Source organism: Pelophylax lessonae (genome assembly GCF_965119305.1).
Source record: "Pelophylax lessonae genome assembly, chromosome: 1".
Classification (NCBI taxonomy): domain Eukaryota; kingdom Metazoa; phylum Chordata; class Amphibia; order Anura; family Ranidae; genus Pelophylax; species Pelophylax lessonae.
The window spans coordinates 591,235,507-591,252,597 of NC_138768.1; positions in this window are offsets into that span (position 1 = coordinate 591,235,507).

Genomic DNA, 17,091 nt, shown 5'->3' on the forward strand with positions numbered 1-17,091 from the left:
GTAATGTGAATACTAAAAAAAGAAGTTTTGGATTTCTTGTAAACAATTTATTATAACTGATGTTTTTAGGTTTTAGAACATTCAAAGCTGCTTTACTTTTTTGTCCTTCAAATATAGTGTTGAGCGAACACGGACTGTATTATTCGTGTTCGTACCGAATAATTGGATTTTTTTTACCCGAACACGGACACGGACACTTTACTGTATGTTCGGGTAAAAATCCGTGTTCGGTCGTTTTATTTCCGGGTTTTGCATGCTTTGGCGCTCTTTTCATGGCGGGCTTTCAACAGCCAATCAACAATCGTTTAACTGGTGTGCCTTAAGCCATCCCAGCCATGCCTGCAAATGTCTTAATAGCTGTGATTGGCCGTCTGAAGCATGTGACCAAGTCTTTATAAGTTCGAGGCAGCCGCCGCAGCAGCGTCATTCTGCTGCTTAGCTAAGGGACAGAGCACACATCAATGTGCTGGCTGCTGATTAGGGAAAGATAGGCAGGAAAAAACCATTTGTGTCCGGATAGAATTGAGGGACAGGTCGGAGTGTTTAGGCAGGGCGAGTTGTAGGCATTTTAGGGATAGAGTCTGCTGAATTATAGGGTCAGTGTCTTCTACAAACTACAATCGATATTGCTGTGTGGGGGGTGGGGTGAATCTGCACTCAATCCTGATCTACGATCTCTTCTCAATCCTGTTAGGGACAGAGTCTGCTGAATTTTAGGGAAACTGTGTTCTACAAACTACAATCGATATTGCTGTGTGGTGTGGGATTGGAGATAGGCAGGTGTCAGTGATCCACATCCATTTTTCTGTGTGTGAGCTGCAGTGAACACAATCTTTTTGGGCTGCAGTGAACACAATCTTTTTGGGCTGCAGTGAACACAATCTTTTTGGGCTGCAGTGAACACAATCTTTTTGGGGTGCAGTGAACAAAATCTTTTTGGGGTGCAGTGAACACAATCCTTTTTGGTGTGCAGTGAACACAATCTTTGTGGGGTGCAGTGAACAAAATCCTTTGTGGGGTGCAGTGAACACAATCTTTTTGGGGTGCAGTGAACAAAATCCTTTTTGGGGTGCAGTGAACAACATCCTTTTTGGGGTGCAGTGAACACAATCTTTTTGGGGTGCAGTGAACAAAATCCTTTGTGGGGTGCAGTGAACACAATCTTTTTGGGGTGCAGTGAACACAATCTTTTTGGGGTGGAGTGAACAACATCCTTTTTGGGGTGCAGTGAACAAAATCCTTTTTGGGGTGCAGTGAACAAAATCATTTTTGGGGTGCAGTGAACACAATCTTTTTGGGGTGCAGTGAACACAATCTTTGTGGGGTGCAGTGAACACAATCTTTTTGGGGTGGAGTGAACAACATCCTTTTTGGGGTGCAGTGAACAACATCCTTTTTGGGGTGCAGTGAACACAATCTTTTTGGGGTGTAGTGAACACAATCTTTGTGGGGTACAGTGAACAGAATCTTTGTGGGGTGCAGTGAACACAATCTTTGGGGGGTACAGTGAACACAATCTTTTTGGGGTGCAGTGAACACAATCTTTGTGGGGTGCAGTGAACACAATCTTTTTGGGGTGGAGTGAACAAAATCATTTTTGGGGTGCAGTGAACAACATCCTTTTTGGGGTGCAGTGATCAAAATCCTTTTTGGGGTGCAGTGAACACAATCTTTTTGGGGTGCAGTGAACAAAATCCTTTGTGGGGTGCAGTGAACAGAATCTTTGTGGGGTGCAGTGAACACAATCTTTGGGGGGGTACAGTGAACACAATCTTTTTGGGGTGCAGTGAACACAATCTTTGTGGGGTACAGTGAACAGAATCTTTGTGGGGTGCAGTGAACACAATCTTTGGGGGGTACAGTGAACACAATCTTTTTGGGGTGCAGTGAACACAATCTTTGGGGGGTACAGTGAACACAATCTTTTTGGGGTGCAGTGAACACAATCTTTGTGGGGTGCAGTGAACACAATCTTTGGGGGGGTACAGTGAACACAATCTTTTTGGGGTGCAGTGAACAACATCCTTTTAGGGTGCAGTGAACACAATCTTTGTGGGGTGCAGTGAACAACATCCTTTTAGGGTGCAGTGAACACAATCTTTGTGGGGTACAGTGAACAGAATCTTTGTGGGGTGCAGTGAACAGAATCTTTGGGGGGTACAGTGAACACAATCTTTGTGAGGTGCAGTGAACACAATCTTTGTGGGGTGCAGTGAACACAATCATTGTGGGGTGCAGTGAACTCAATCTTTGTGGGGTACAGTGAACACAATCTCATACTTCTGAAGATTTGAGGGTGCTGCCTGTTCCATACTCCCCCTACTCCTCATCTAGCCTTTTAGGGGTACAAACAATAGTAATTGGGGCCTAGTGTGGTTGTGTACGTGTGATATACATACACTTTTTTTGGATCATATTTTCTATTCCGCTATTTAATCAAAAACCTTTGGGGATCAGTTAAATTGGGGGATAGTCTGTGTTGGTACGTGTGAGAGAGATCCACCTTTCCAAGTTGTTGGGGTTCATCTCATACTTCTGAAGTTTTGAGGGTGCTGCCTGTTCCATACCCCCCCTACTCCTCATCTAGCCTTTTAGGGGTACAAACAATAGTAATTGGGGCCTAGTGTGGTTGTGTACGTGTGATATACATACACTTTTTTTGGATCATATTTTCTATTCCGCTATTTAATCAAAAACCTTTGGGGATCAGTTAAATTGGGGGATAGTCTGTGTTGGTACGTGTGAGAGAGATCCACCTTTCCAAGTTGTTGGGGTTCATCTCATACTTCTGAAGGTTTGAGGGTGCTGCCTGTTCCATACTCCCCCTACTCCTCATCTAGCCTTTTAGGGGTACAAACAATAGTAATTGGGGCCCAGTGTGGTTGTGTACGTGTGATATACATACACTTTTTTTGGATCATATTTTCTATTCCGCTATTTAATCAAAAACCTTTGGGGATCAGTTAAATTGGGGGATAGTCTGTGTTGGTACATGTGAGAGAGATCCACCTTTCCAAGTTGTTGGGGTTCATCTCATACTTCTGAAGGTTTGAGGGTGCTGCCTGTTCCATACCCCCCCTACTCCTCATCTAGCCTTTTAGGGGTACAAACAATAGTAATTGGGGCCTAGTGTGGTTGTGTACGTGTGATATACATACACTTTTTTTGGATCATATTTTCTATTCCGCTATTTAATCAAAAACCTTTGGGGATCAGTTAAATTGGGGGATAGTCTGTGTTGGTACGTGTGAGAGAGATCCACCTTTCCAAGTTGTTGGGGTTCATCTCATACTTCTGAAGGTTTGAGGGTGCTGCCTGTTCCATACCCCCCCTACTCCTCATCTAGCCTTTTAGGGGTACAAACAATAGTAATTGGGGCCTAGTGTGGTTGTGTACGTGTGATATACATACACTTTTTTTGGATCATATTTTCTATTCCGCTATTTGATCAAAAACCTTTGGGGATCAGTTAAATTGGGGGATAGTCTGTGTTGGTACGTGTGAGAGAGATCCACCTTTCCAAGTTGTTGGGGTTCATCTCATACTTCTGAAGGTTTGAGGGTGCTGCCTGTTCCATACTCCCCCTACTCCTCATCTAGCCTTTTAGGGGTACAAACAATAGTAATTGGGGCCCAGTGTGGTTGTGTACGTGTGATATACATACACTTTTTTTGGATCATATTTTCTATTCCGCTATTTAATCAAAAACCTTTGGGGATCAGTTAAATTGGGGGATAGTCTGTGTTGGTACGTGTGAGAGAGATCCACCTTTCCAAGTTGTTGGGGTTCATCTCATACTTCTGAAGGTTTGAGGGTGCTGCCTGTTCCATACCCCCCCTACTCCTCATCTAGCCTTTTAGGGGTACAAACAATAGTAATTGGGGCCTAGTGTGGTTGTGTACGTGTGATATACATACACTTTTTTTGGATCATATTTTCTATTCCGCTATTTAATCAAAAACCTTTGGGGATCAGTTAAATTGGGGGATAGTCTGTGTTGGTACGTGTGAGAGAGATCCACCTTTCCAAGTTGTTGGGGTTCATCTCATACTTCTGAAGGTTTGAGGGTGCTGCCTGTTCCATACTCCCCCTACTCCTCATCTAGCCTTTTAGGGGTACAAACAATAGTAATTGGGGCCCAGTGTGGTTGTGTACGTGTGATATACATACACTTTTTTTGGATCATATTTTCTATTCCGCTATTTAATCAAAAACCTTTGGGGATCAGTTAAATTGGGGGATAGTCTGTGTTGGTACGTGTGAGAGAGATCCACCTTTCCAAGTTGTTGGGGTTCATCTCATACTTCTGAAGGTTTGAGGGTGCTGCCTGTTCCATACCCCCCCTACTCCTCATCTAGCCTTTTAGGGGTACAAACAATAGTAATTGGGGCCTAGTGTGGTTGTGTACGTGTGATATACATACACTTTTTTTGGATCATATTTTCTATTCCGCTATTTAATCAAAAACCTTTGGGGATCAGTTAAATTGGGGGATAGTCTGTGTTGGTACGTGTGAGAGAGATCCACCTTTCCAAGTTGTTGGGGTTCATCTCATACTTCTGAAGGTTTGAGGGTGCTGCCTGTTCCATACTCCCCCTACTCCTCATCTAGCCTTTTAGGGGTACAAACAATAGTAATTGGGGCCCAGTGTGGTTGTGTACGTGTGATATACATACACTTTTTTTGGATCATATTTTCTATTCCGCTATTTAATTTAACTGGGCCTCCATGCGAGACCTGTGTGCCTTGTTGCGCTGTTTTGAGTACTCCACCAACATGGCCAGTGGCAATGACGCCGTTCTCAGCTTAACTATCCCACTTCTATGCCTCCTTGAAAAAACAATTCGGGCGATGATGGAAGAGGATGTGGCACAGGATGAGGAGGAGGAGGAGGATGAAGAGGTAACATTTCCAAGGCTTTCAGGGCAGTCATTCGCAAGGGGCTCCGAGGGTGGGTTCCTGCACACGCAAACGCCAGGGACGCAATTGTCCAGCAGGGGCACAGTTCTGGAGGATGAGGAGGATGAGGAGGAGGAGGAGCTGGAGGAGGAGATGGAACCATGTTCACAGCAGGGTGGCACCCAGGCCAGCTCATGGCCATCACTGGTGCGTGGCTGGGGGGATACAGAGGACACGGACGATACACCTCCCACAGAGGACAGCCTTTCGTTGCCTCTGGGCAGCCTGGCACACATGAGCGATTACATGCTGCAGTGTCTCCACAACGACCGCCGAGTTGCCCACATTCTAACTTGTGCTGATTACTGGGTGGCCACGCTGCTGGATCCCCGTTACAAGGACAACGTACCGTCCTTAATTCACTCACTGGAGCGCGATCGCAAGATGCGCGAGTACAAGCGCACGCTGGTAGACGCCATGCTGCTGGCATTCCCATCTGACAGCGGGGCCACAGTGGAAGCACAAGGCAGAGGAGGAGGAGGAGGAGGTCGCCAACGCAACCAGGGCACCGCCAGCACCTCAGAAGGCAGGGTTAGCATGGCCGAAATGTGGAAAAGCTTTGTCAGCACGCCACAACAAACAGCAGCACCAGCAGCTCAGATGGAACGTCTTAGCAGGAGGCAGCATTTTACCAACATGGTGGAGCAGTATGTGTGCACACGCCTACATGTAGTGAATGACGGGTCTGCCCCCTTCAACTTCTGGGTCTCCAAATTGGGCACATGGCCTGAGCTTGCCCTTTACGCCTTGGAGGTGCTGGCGTGCCCTGCAGCCAGTGTATTATCTGAACGGGTATTTAGCACGGCTGGGGGCGTTATAACAGACAAGCGCAGCCGCCTGTCCAGAGACAATGTGGACAAGCTCACGTTCATTAAAATGAACCAGGCATGGATCCCACGGGACTTTTCCGTACCTTATGCAGAATAGCAATGGATACCGACCTTACCCACCCATTGTTCCATTTTTGCTCTTTCTCACTCTTTTGGGGTGTACCCTCATTTAAAATTTTTGAAAAGAAGCAGTGTTGGCTACCTCGTCCTCCTCCTCAGGGCCAGATTAATGTAGGGGCTATTGGAGCTGCAGCTCCAGGCCCCTACCTTTTTATATAGGCCCCGGGTTGGCCATATTCACTGTTACCGCTCTTCTGTCACTTGTAAACACAGAAGTCTGGCTTCTATGCTCGCTTCCCCAGGCAGCACCCTCAGAACCTCCCCACACAGCGTGAAGGCCGGACAAGGAGGGACAGTTGGCGATGCATGGATGTGTTTATGGGCTTCAGAGACAGCATCCCATGTTGAATTAGGCATGCATGGCTGCACCCTTCCTCCTCTGGGTGCATGGCAAGGCACGGCCCTTAAGGCCCTTCAAAATCCTCAGCACCAAGCCCATGATGCTGTTAATCCGGCCCTGGTCCTCCTCCACCGCCGCTTCCACCTACACCGCCCATAGGTGTGCGCAGCCTATTGCATTAAGGTGTGCACCCCAAAGTTGAAATACACATGCATGTGTTTGCCAGCAGGGAGAGTAATGTATCGGGGCCATGTACCTGTAGGCAAGGAGAAATAGAGCAGAGCAGGTCCCAGGGAGATCTTTCCCATCTCCTCACTGGCAATGCTATGTGCCCTAGGTGATTAGGGTGTGCCCAGGCACACCCAGCACACCCTGTGCGCACGCCTATGTCACCGCCACATCCACCACCACCTCAACCTCCCTCCTACTCCATATGGGCCTCGTCCTTCAGAGATGAAGAAGAACATTGTTTTATTTTTCTGTTTTTTTTGTTGTTTTAAGTTATTTCCCTATCCACATTTGTTTGCAGAGCACTTGCCATGCTCTTAATTACGTTTTGCTGCCATTTGCAGCACTCTAGCCCTTTCCTTTGGTGTTTTAGAGCCATTTTAGTGCCTTAAAGTTCGGGTCCCCATTGACTTCAATGGGGTTCGGTGTCCGGGAAAAGTTCGGTAAAAGTCCGGGACACGGACCCGGACTTTTTTTTAAAGTTCGGCCGAACCCGTCGAACACGGACATCTAGGTGTCCGCTCAACCCTATTCATAGCTGCAGCAGCTTTGGAAATACATGGGTATGCTCCCCCAAATTTTTTGCCTGTTTATTATGTATTCGGTCTGACCAGACTATCGAGGTTGAGCAGCCCTCCCCACCCCCCACATACACCTGTACTCAATCAGTGTCCACCATCAAATGGATATAGGAGGAGTCCCCTGTAGTGCATTTGCACATTCTTCCCAGCAAGGAGTGTTGTCTCCAAGGGTTAGAAGGGCTGGATTCATCTCTTTTTCATGGATAGTGTAGGACCCACTGATAATGGGGTACTTTGACGCAGTAGTGGGCTTGAGCACGATATGGCCATATGGTGGGACCAAACCCCCATTTTTATTTATGGACTCTCTTCAGATTTGGTAGTAATTTCTTTTGCATTTGCGCGCTATTCTTTTTTAATATACATGTCTTTTGGTTCATAGCTGCAGCAGCTTTGGAAATACATGGGTATGCTCCCCCAAATTTTTTGCCTGTTTATTATGTATTCGGTCTGACCAGACTATCGAGGTTGAGCAGCCCTCCCCACCCCCCACATACACCTGTACTCAATCAGTGTCCACCATCAAATGGATATAGGAGGAGTCCCCTGTAGTGCATTTGCACATTCTTCCCAGCAAGGAGTGTTGTCTCCAAGGGTTAGAAGGGCTGGATTCATCTCTTTTTCATGGATAGTGTAGGACCCACTGATAATGGGGTACTTTGACGCAGTAGTGGGCTTGAGCACGATATGGCCATATGGTGGGACCAAACCCCCATTTTTATTTATGGACTCTCTTCAGATTTGGTAGTAATTTCTTTTGCATTTGCGCGCTATTCTTTTTTAATATACATGTCTTTTGGTTCATAGCTGCAGCAGCTTTGGAAATACATGGGTATGCTCCCCCAAATTTTTTGCCTGTTTATTATGTATTCGGTCTGACCAGACTATCGAGGTTGAGCAGCCCTCCCCACCCCCCACATACACCTGTACTCAATCAGTGTCCACCATCAAATGGATATAGGAGGAGTCCCCTGTAGTGCATTTGCACATTCTTCCCAGCAAGGAGTGTTGTCTCCAAGGGTTAGAAGGGCTGGATTCATCTCTTTTTCATGGATAGTGTAGGACCCACTGATAATGGGGTACTTTGACGCAGTAGTGGGCTTGAGCACGATATGGCCATATGGTGGGACCAAACCCCCATTTTTATTTATGGACTCTCTTCAGATTTGGTAGTAATTTCTTTTGCATTTGCGCGCTATTCTTTTTTAATATACATGTCTTTTGGTTCATAGCTGCAGCAGCTTTGGAAATACATGGGTATGCTCCCCCAAATTTTTTGCCTGTTTATTATGTATTCGGTCTGACCAGACTATCGAGGTTGAGCAGCCCTCCCCACCCCCCACATACACCTGTACTCAATCAGTGTCCACCATCAAATGGATATAGGAGGAGTCCCCTGTAGTGCATTTGCACATTCTTCCCAGCAAGGAGTGTTGTCTCCAAGGGTTAGAAGGGCTGGATTCATCTCTTTTTCATGGATAGTGTAGGACCCACTGATAATGGGGTACTTTGACGCAGTAGTGGGCTTGAGCACGATATGGCCATATGGTGGGACCAAACCCCCATTTTTATTTATGGACTCTCTTCAGATTTGGTAGTAATTTCTTTTGCATTTGCGCGCTATTCTTTTTTAATATACATGTCTTTTGGTTCATAGCTGCAGCAGCTTTGGAAATACATGGGTATGCTCCCCCAAATTTTTTGCCTGTTTATTATGTATTCGGTCTGACCAGACTATCGAGGTTGAGCAGCCCTCCCCACCCCCCACATACACCTGTACTCAATCAGTGTCCACCATCAAATGGATATAGGAGGAGTCCCCTGTAGTGCATTTGCACATTCTTCCCAGCAAGGAGTGTTGTCTCCAAGGGTTAGAAGGGCTGGATTCATCTCTTTTTCATGGATAGTGTAGGACCCACTGATAATGGGGTACTTTGACGCAGTAGTGGGCTTGAGCACGATATGGCCATATGGTGGGACCAAACCCCCATTTTTATTTATGGACTCTCTTCAGATTTGGTAGTAATTTCTTTTGCATTTGCGCGCTATTCTTTTTTAATATACATGTCTTTTGGTTCATAGCTGCAGCAGCTTTGGAAATACATGGGTATGCTCCCCCAAATTTTTTGCCTGTTTATTATGTATTCGGTCTGACCAGACTATCGAGGTTGAGCAGCCCTCCCCACCCCCCACATACACCTGTACTCAATCAGTGTCCACCATCAAATGGATATAGGAGGAGTCCCCTGTAGTGCATTTGCACATTCTTCCCAGCAAGGAGTGTTGTCTCCAAGGGTTAGAAGGGCTGGATTCATCTCTTTTTCATGGATAGTGTAGGACCCACTGATAATGGGGTACTTTGACGCAGTAGTGGGCTTGAGCACGATATGGCCATATGGTGGGACCAAACCCCCATTTTTATTTATGGACTCTCTTCAGATTTGGTAGTAATTTCTTTTGCATTTGCGCGCTATTCTTTTTTAATATACATGTCTTTTGGTTCATAGCTGCAGCAGCTTTGGAAATACATGGGTATGCTCCCCCAAATTTTTTGCCTGTTTATTATGTATTCGGTCTGACCAGACTATCGAGGTTGAGCAGCCCTCCCCACCCCCCACATACACCTGTACTCAATCAGTGTCCACCATCAAATGGATATAGGAGGAGTCCCCTGTAGTGCATTTGCACATTCTTCCCAGCAAGGAGTGTTGTCTCCAAGGGTTAGAAGGGCTGGATTCATCTCTTTTTCATGGATAGTGTAGGACCCACTGATAATGGGGTACTTTGACGCAGTAGTGGGCTTGAGCACGATATGGCCATATGGTGGGACCAAACCCCCATTTTTATTTATGGACTCTCTTCAGATTTGGTAGTAATTTCTTTTGCATTTGCGCGCTATTCTTTTTTAATATACATGTCTTTTGGTTCATAGCTGCAGCAGCTTTGGAAATACATGGGTATGCTCCCCCAAATTTTTTGCCTGTTTATTATGTATTCGGTCTGACCAGACTATCGAGGTTGAGCAGCCCTCCCCACCCCCCACATACACCTGTACTCAATCAGTGTCCACCATCAAATGGATATAGGAGGAGTCCCCTGTAGTGCATTTGCACATTCTTCCCAGCAAGGAGTGTTGTCTCCAAGGGTTAGAAGGGCTGGATTCATCTCTTTTTCATGGATAGTGTAGGACCCACTGATAATGGGGTACTTTGACGCAGTAGTGGGCTTGAGCACGATATGGCCATATGGTGGGACCAAACCCCCATTTTTATTTATGGACTCTCTTCAGATTTGGTAGTAATTTCTTTTGCATTTGCGCGCTATTCTTTTTTAATATACATGTCTTTTGGTTCATAGCTGCAGCAGCTTTGGAAATACATGGGTATGCTCCCCCAAATTTTTTGCCTGTTTATTATGTATTCGGTCTGACCAGACTATCGAGGTTGAGCAGCCCTCCCCACCCCCCACATACACCTGTACTCAATCAGTGTCCACCATCAAATGGATATAGGAGGAGTCCCCTGTAGTGCATTTGCACATTCTTCCCAGCAAGGAGTGTTGTCTCCAAGGGTTAGAAGGGCTGGATTCATCTCTTTTTCATGGATAGTGTAGGACCCACTGATAATGGGGTACTTTGACGCAGTAGTGGGCTTGAGCACGATATGGCCATATGGTGGGACCAAACCCCCATTTTTATTTATGGACTCTCTTCAGATTTGGTAGTAATTTCTTTTGCATTTGCGCGCTATTCTTTTTTAATATACATGTCTTTTGGTTCATAGCTGCAGCAGCTTTGGAAATACATGGGTATGCTCCCCCAAATTTTTTGCCTGTTTATTATGTATTCGGTCTGACCAGACTATCGAGGTTGAGCAGCCCTCCCCACCCCCCACATACACCTGTACTCAATCAGTGTCCACCATCAAATGGATATAGGAGGAGTCCCCTGTAGTGCATTTGCACATTCTTCCCAGCAAGGAGTGTTGTCTCCAAGGGTTAGAAGGGCTGGATTCATCTCTTTTTCATGGATAGTGTAGGACCCACTGATAATGGGGTACTTTGACGCAGTAGTGGGCTTGAGCACGATATGGCCATATGGTGGGACCAAACCCCCATTTTTATTTATGGACTCTCTTCAGATTTGGTAGTAATTTCTTTTGCATTTGCGCGCTATTCTTTTTTAATATACATGTCTTTTGGTTCATAGCTGCAGCAGCTTTGGAAATACATGGGTATGCTCCCCCAAATTTTTTGCCTGTTTATTATGTATTCGGTCTGACCAGACTATCGAGGTTGAGCAGCCCTCCCCACCCCCCACATACACCTGTACTCAATCAGTGTCCACCATCAAATGGATATAGGAGGAGTCCCCTGTAGTGCATTTGCACATTCTTCCCAGCAAGGAGTGTTGTCTCCAAGGGTTAGAAGGGCTGGATTCATCTCTTTTTCATGGATAGTGTAGGACCCACTGATAATGGGGTACTTTGACGCAGTAGTGGGCTTGAGCACGATATGGCCATATGGTGGGACCAAACCCCCATTTTTATTTATGGACTCTCTTCAGATTTGGTAGTAATTTCTTTTGCATTTGCGCGCTATTCTTTTTTAATATACATGTCTTTTGGTTCATAGCTGCAGCAGCTTTGGAAATACATGGGTATGCTCCCCCAAATTTTTTGCCTGTTTATTATGTATTCGGTCTGACCAGACTATCGAGGTTGAGCAGCCCTCCCCACCCCCCACATACACCTGTACTCAATCAGTGTCCACCATCAAATGGATATAGGAGGAGTCCCCTGTAGTGCATTTGCACATTCTTCCCAGCAAGGAGTGTTGTCTCCAAGGGTTAGAAGGGCTGGATTCATCTCTTTTTCATGGATAGTGTAGGACCCACTGATAATGGGGTACTTTGACGCAGTAGTGGGCTTGAGCACGATATGGCCATATGGTGGGACCAAACCCCCATTTTTATTTATGGACTCTCTTCAGATTTGGTAGTAATTTCTTTTGCATTTGCGCGCTATTCTTTTTTAATATACATGTCTTTTGGTTCATAGCTGCAGCAGCTTTGGAAATACATGGGTATGCTCCCCCAAATTTTTTGCCTGTTTATTATGTATTCGGTCTGACCAGACTATCGAGGTTGAGCAGCCCTCCCCACCCCCCACATACACCTGTACTCAATCAGTGTCCACCATCAAATGGATATAGGAGGAGTCCCCTGTAGTGCATTTGCACATTCTTCCCAGCAAGGAGTGTTGTCTCCAAGGGTTAGAAGGGCTGGATTCATCTCTTTTTCATGGATAGTGTAGGACCCACTGATAATGGGGTACTTTGACGCAGTAGTGGGCTTGAGCACGATATGGCCATATGGTGGGACCAAACCCCCATTTTTATTTATGGACTCTCTTCAGATTTGGTAGTAATTTCTTTTGCATTTGCGCGCTATTCTTTTTTAATATACATGTCTTTTGGTTCATAGCTGCAGCAGCTTTGGAAATACATGGGTATGCTCCCCCAAATTTTTTGCCTGTTTATTATGTATTCGGTCTGACCAGACTATCGAGGTTGAGCAGCCCTCCCCACCCCCCACATACACCTGTACTCAATCAGTGTCCACCATCAAATGGATATAGGAGGAGTCCCCTGTAGTGCATTTGCACATTCTTCCCAGCAAGGAGTGTTGTCTCCAAGGGTTAGAAGGGCTGGATTCATCTCTTTTTCATGGATAGTGTAGGACCCACTGATAATGGGGTACTTTGACGCAGTAGTGGGCTTGAGCACGATATGGCCATATGGTGGGACCAAACCCCCATTTTTATTTATGGACTCTCTTCAGATTTGGTAGTAATTTCTTTTGCATTTGCGCGCTATTCTTTTTTAATATACATGTCTTTTGGTTCATAGCTGCAGCAGCTTTGGAAATACATGGGTATGCTCCCCCAAATTTTTTGCCTGTTTATTATGTATTCGGTCTGACCAGACTATCGAGGTTGAGCAGCCCTCCCCACCCCCCACATACACCTGTACTCAATCAGTGTCCACCATCAAATGGATATAGGAGGAGTCCCCTGTAGTGCATTTGCACATTCTTCCCAGCAAGGAGTGTTGTCTCCAAGGGTTAGAAGGGCTGGATTCATCTCTTTTTCATGGATAGTGTAGGACCCACTGATAATGGGGTACTTTGACGCAGTAGTGGGCTTGAGCACGATATGGCCATATGGTGGGACCAAACCCCCATTTTTATTTATGGACTCTCTTCAGATTTGGTAGTAATTTCTTTTGCATTTGCGCGCTATTCTTTTTTAATATACATGTCTTTTGGTTCATAGCTGCAGCAGCTTTGGAAATACATGGGTATGCTCCCCCAAATTTTTTGCCTGTTTATTATGTATTCGGTCTGACCAGACTATCGAGGTTGAGCAGCCCTCCCCACCCCCCACATACACCTGTACTCAATCAGTGTCCACCATCAAATGGATATAGGAGGAGTCCCCTGTAGTGCATTTGCACATTCTTCCCAGCAAGGAGTGTTGTCTCCAAGGGTTAGAAGGGCTGGATTCATCTCTTTTTCATGGATAGTGTAGGACCCACTGATAATGGGGTACTTTGACGCAGTAGTGGGCTTGAGCACGATATGGCCATATGGTGGGACCAAACCCCCATTTTTATTTATGGACTCTCTTCAGATTTGGTAGTAATTTCTTTTGCATTTGCGCGCTATTCTTTTTTAATATACATGTCTTTTGGTTCATAGCTGCAGCAGCTTTGGAAATACATGGGTATGCTCCCCCAAATTTTTTGCCTGTTTATTATGTATTCGGTCTGACCAGACTATCGAGGTTGAGCAGCCCTCCCCACCCCCCACATACACCTGTACTCAATCAGTGTCCACCATCAAATGGATATAGGAGGAGTCCCCTGTAGTGCATTTGCACATTCTTCCCAGCAAGGAGTGTTGTCTCCAAGGGTTAGAAGGGCTGGATTCATCTCTTTTTCATGGATAGTGTAGGACCCACTGATAATGGGGTACTTTGACGCAGTAGTGGGCTTGAGCACGATATGGCCATATGGTGGGACCAAACCCCCATTTTTATTTATGGACTCTCTTCAGATTTGGTAGTAATTTCTTTTGCATTTGCGCGCTATTCTTTTTTAATATACATGTCTTTTGGTTCATAGCTGCAGCAGCTTTGGAAATACATGGGTATGCTCCCCCAAATTTTTTGCCATAATTAAAATCACTGCTCCTGAAAAAATGATTGTTTATAAAAAATGTTTTTGCATTGGTAAATATCCCCCAGGGCAGTACCCAGACCTCAATACCCCTTTTATGGCAGATTGCTTGCAAAACGTCTTCTGTTTAACTGAATAACAAGCAACATAAGGTTTTATATATGAGTACATTGGCTGTTAGTAGCACAGTAGATTTAAAGCAGCAGTCGTGAGGTATAGGTTAATGGTAGGAGTGTTGCCTGTGCAACCCCGACACCCCACCTGGGAAAAAAACTGTGCCATGGGGAGGGTGACAAAAAATCCAGCTGCTATTTATTATTGCTTAACAACTACACAGTAACCAAAGGTAGCTGTTCAAATGGTGTGGCACATACAGTATGGAACCAGTTGCGAGGTTGGAACCAGTTAAAAAGGTTGCGAGGGATGTAGAGCATATTGTCATAGTATCACCCAAAGGACTACTAACGGATGCAGTATTCAGTTGGAGTATAGTCTATGAGATAGCCATACCTGCCAATTGGAACGAAAGTGTGATAGTGTGTAATTTTTGCTGGCTAAGGTGTGTTCCAGTAAGCAAGTACGGTTGAGATCACTGATTACATCAGACAAGTTAGCTATAGAGAGAGACTTCCAATTCCAATTGATGTTTAATTTAGCTGCCAGGAGAATATGGATTATTACAGTTCTGGATTATATAGGTACAGTGTTCATATTGATATGGAGAAGGCCCATTTCCACAGAGGGAGATATAAGGTTTGGTGTGAGCTCTGAGATAAGTTTAAATATCTTGTTCCAGCATGATATCAGTGAAGGACAGTACCAGAGGATACAGTGCCTTGCGAAAGTATTCGGCCCCCTTGAACTTTTCAACCTTTTGCCACATTTCAGACTTCAAACATAAAGCTATAAAACTGTAATTTTTTGTGAAGAATCAACAACAAGTGAGACACAATCATGAAGTGGAACGACATTTATTGGATATTTCAAACTTTTTTAACAAATAAAAAACTGAAAAATTGGGCATGCAAAATTATTCAGCCCCCTTAAGCCAATACTTTGTAGCGCCACCTTTTGTCGCTTGGGGTATGTCTCTATCAGTTTTTCACATTGAGAGACTGAAATTTTTGCCCATTCCTCCTTGCAAAACAGCTCAAGCTCAGTGAGGTTGGATGGAGAGCGTTTGTGAACAGCAGTTTTCAGTTCTTTCCACAGATTCTCGATCGGATTCAGGTCTTGACTTTTACTTGGCCATTCTAACACCTGGATATGTTTATTTGTGAACCATTCCATTGTAGATTTTGCTTTATGTTTTGGATCATTGTCTTGTTGGAAGACAAATCTCCGTTCCAGTCTCAGGTCTTTTGCAGACTCCATCAGGTTTTCTTCCAGAATGGTCCTGTATTTGGCTCCATCCATCTTCCCATCAATTTTAGCCATCTTCCCTGTCCCTGCTGAAGAAAATCAGGCCCAAACCATGATGCTGCCACCACCATGTTTGACAGTGGGGATGGTGTGTTCAGGGTGATGAGCTGTGTTGCTTTTACACCAAACATAACGTTTTGCACTGTTGCCAAAAAGTTTGATTTTGGTTTCATCTGACCAGAGCACCTTCTTCCACATGTTTGGTGTGTCTCCCAGGTGGCTTGTGGCAAACTTTAAACGACACTTGTTATGGATATCTTTAAGAAATGGCTTTCTTCTTGCCAGTCTTCCATAAAGGCCAGATTTGTGCAGTATACGACGGATTGTTGTCCTATGGACAGAGTCTCCCACCTCAGCTGTAGATCTCTGCAGTTCATTGAGAGTGATCATGGGCCTCTTGGCTGCATCTCTGATCAGTCTTCTCCTTGTGTGAGCTGAAAGTTTAGAGGGACGGCCAGGTCTTCATAGATTTGCAGTGGTCTGATACTCCTTCCATTTCAATATTATCGCTTGCACAGTGCTCCTTGGGATGTTTAAAGCTTTGGAAATCTTTTTGTATCCAAATCCGGCTTTAAATTTCTCCACAACAGTATCTAGGACCTGCCTGGTGTGTTCTTTGTTCTTCATTATGCTCTCTGTGATTTAAACAGACTTCTGAGACTATCACAGCGCAGATGCATTTATATGGAGACTTGATTACACACAGGTGGATTCTATTTATCATCATTAATCATTTAGGTCAACATTGGATCATTCAGAGATCCTCACTGAACTTCTGGAGAGAGTTTGCTGCACTGAAAGTAAAGGGGCTGAATAATTTGCACGCCCAATTTTTCAGTTTTTTATTTGTTAACAAAGTTTGAAATATCCAATAAATTTCGTTACACTTCATGATTGTGTCCCACTTGTTGTTGATTCTTCACAAAAAATTACAGTTTTATATCTTTATGTTTGAAGCCTAAAATGTGGCAAAAGGTCGAAAAGTTCAAGGGGGCAGAATACTTTCGCAAGGCACTGTATGTATTAGTGAACCTATAGAGCCGCAAGAGTGCCAGCAGTTAAGAGGGATAGATGGGTGCATTCTAAATAATCAGTAAGGGGTGAGTTACCATCTGTGTAGTATCTTTTGGAAAGTTCCCAATGGTCTGCGCATCTAGTTGCGCTAAAGGTTGCTTTGACTGCTAGTTTCCAGGAGGTCTCAGGAATTTCAGTACCTAGGTCTTTCTCCCAGCAGAGAATGGTTGTTGTTTTAGTGAATTATGCAGATGAGCTGAGTTTTTTTTAAAAGAGAGAGATGCCTCCCTTCGGGGTTGCGATGGAAGTGAGATGTTGGTATAAAGTAGTGTCGAGTTGGAGGTTGAATGGTATTTTTCTT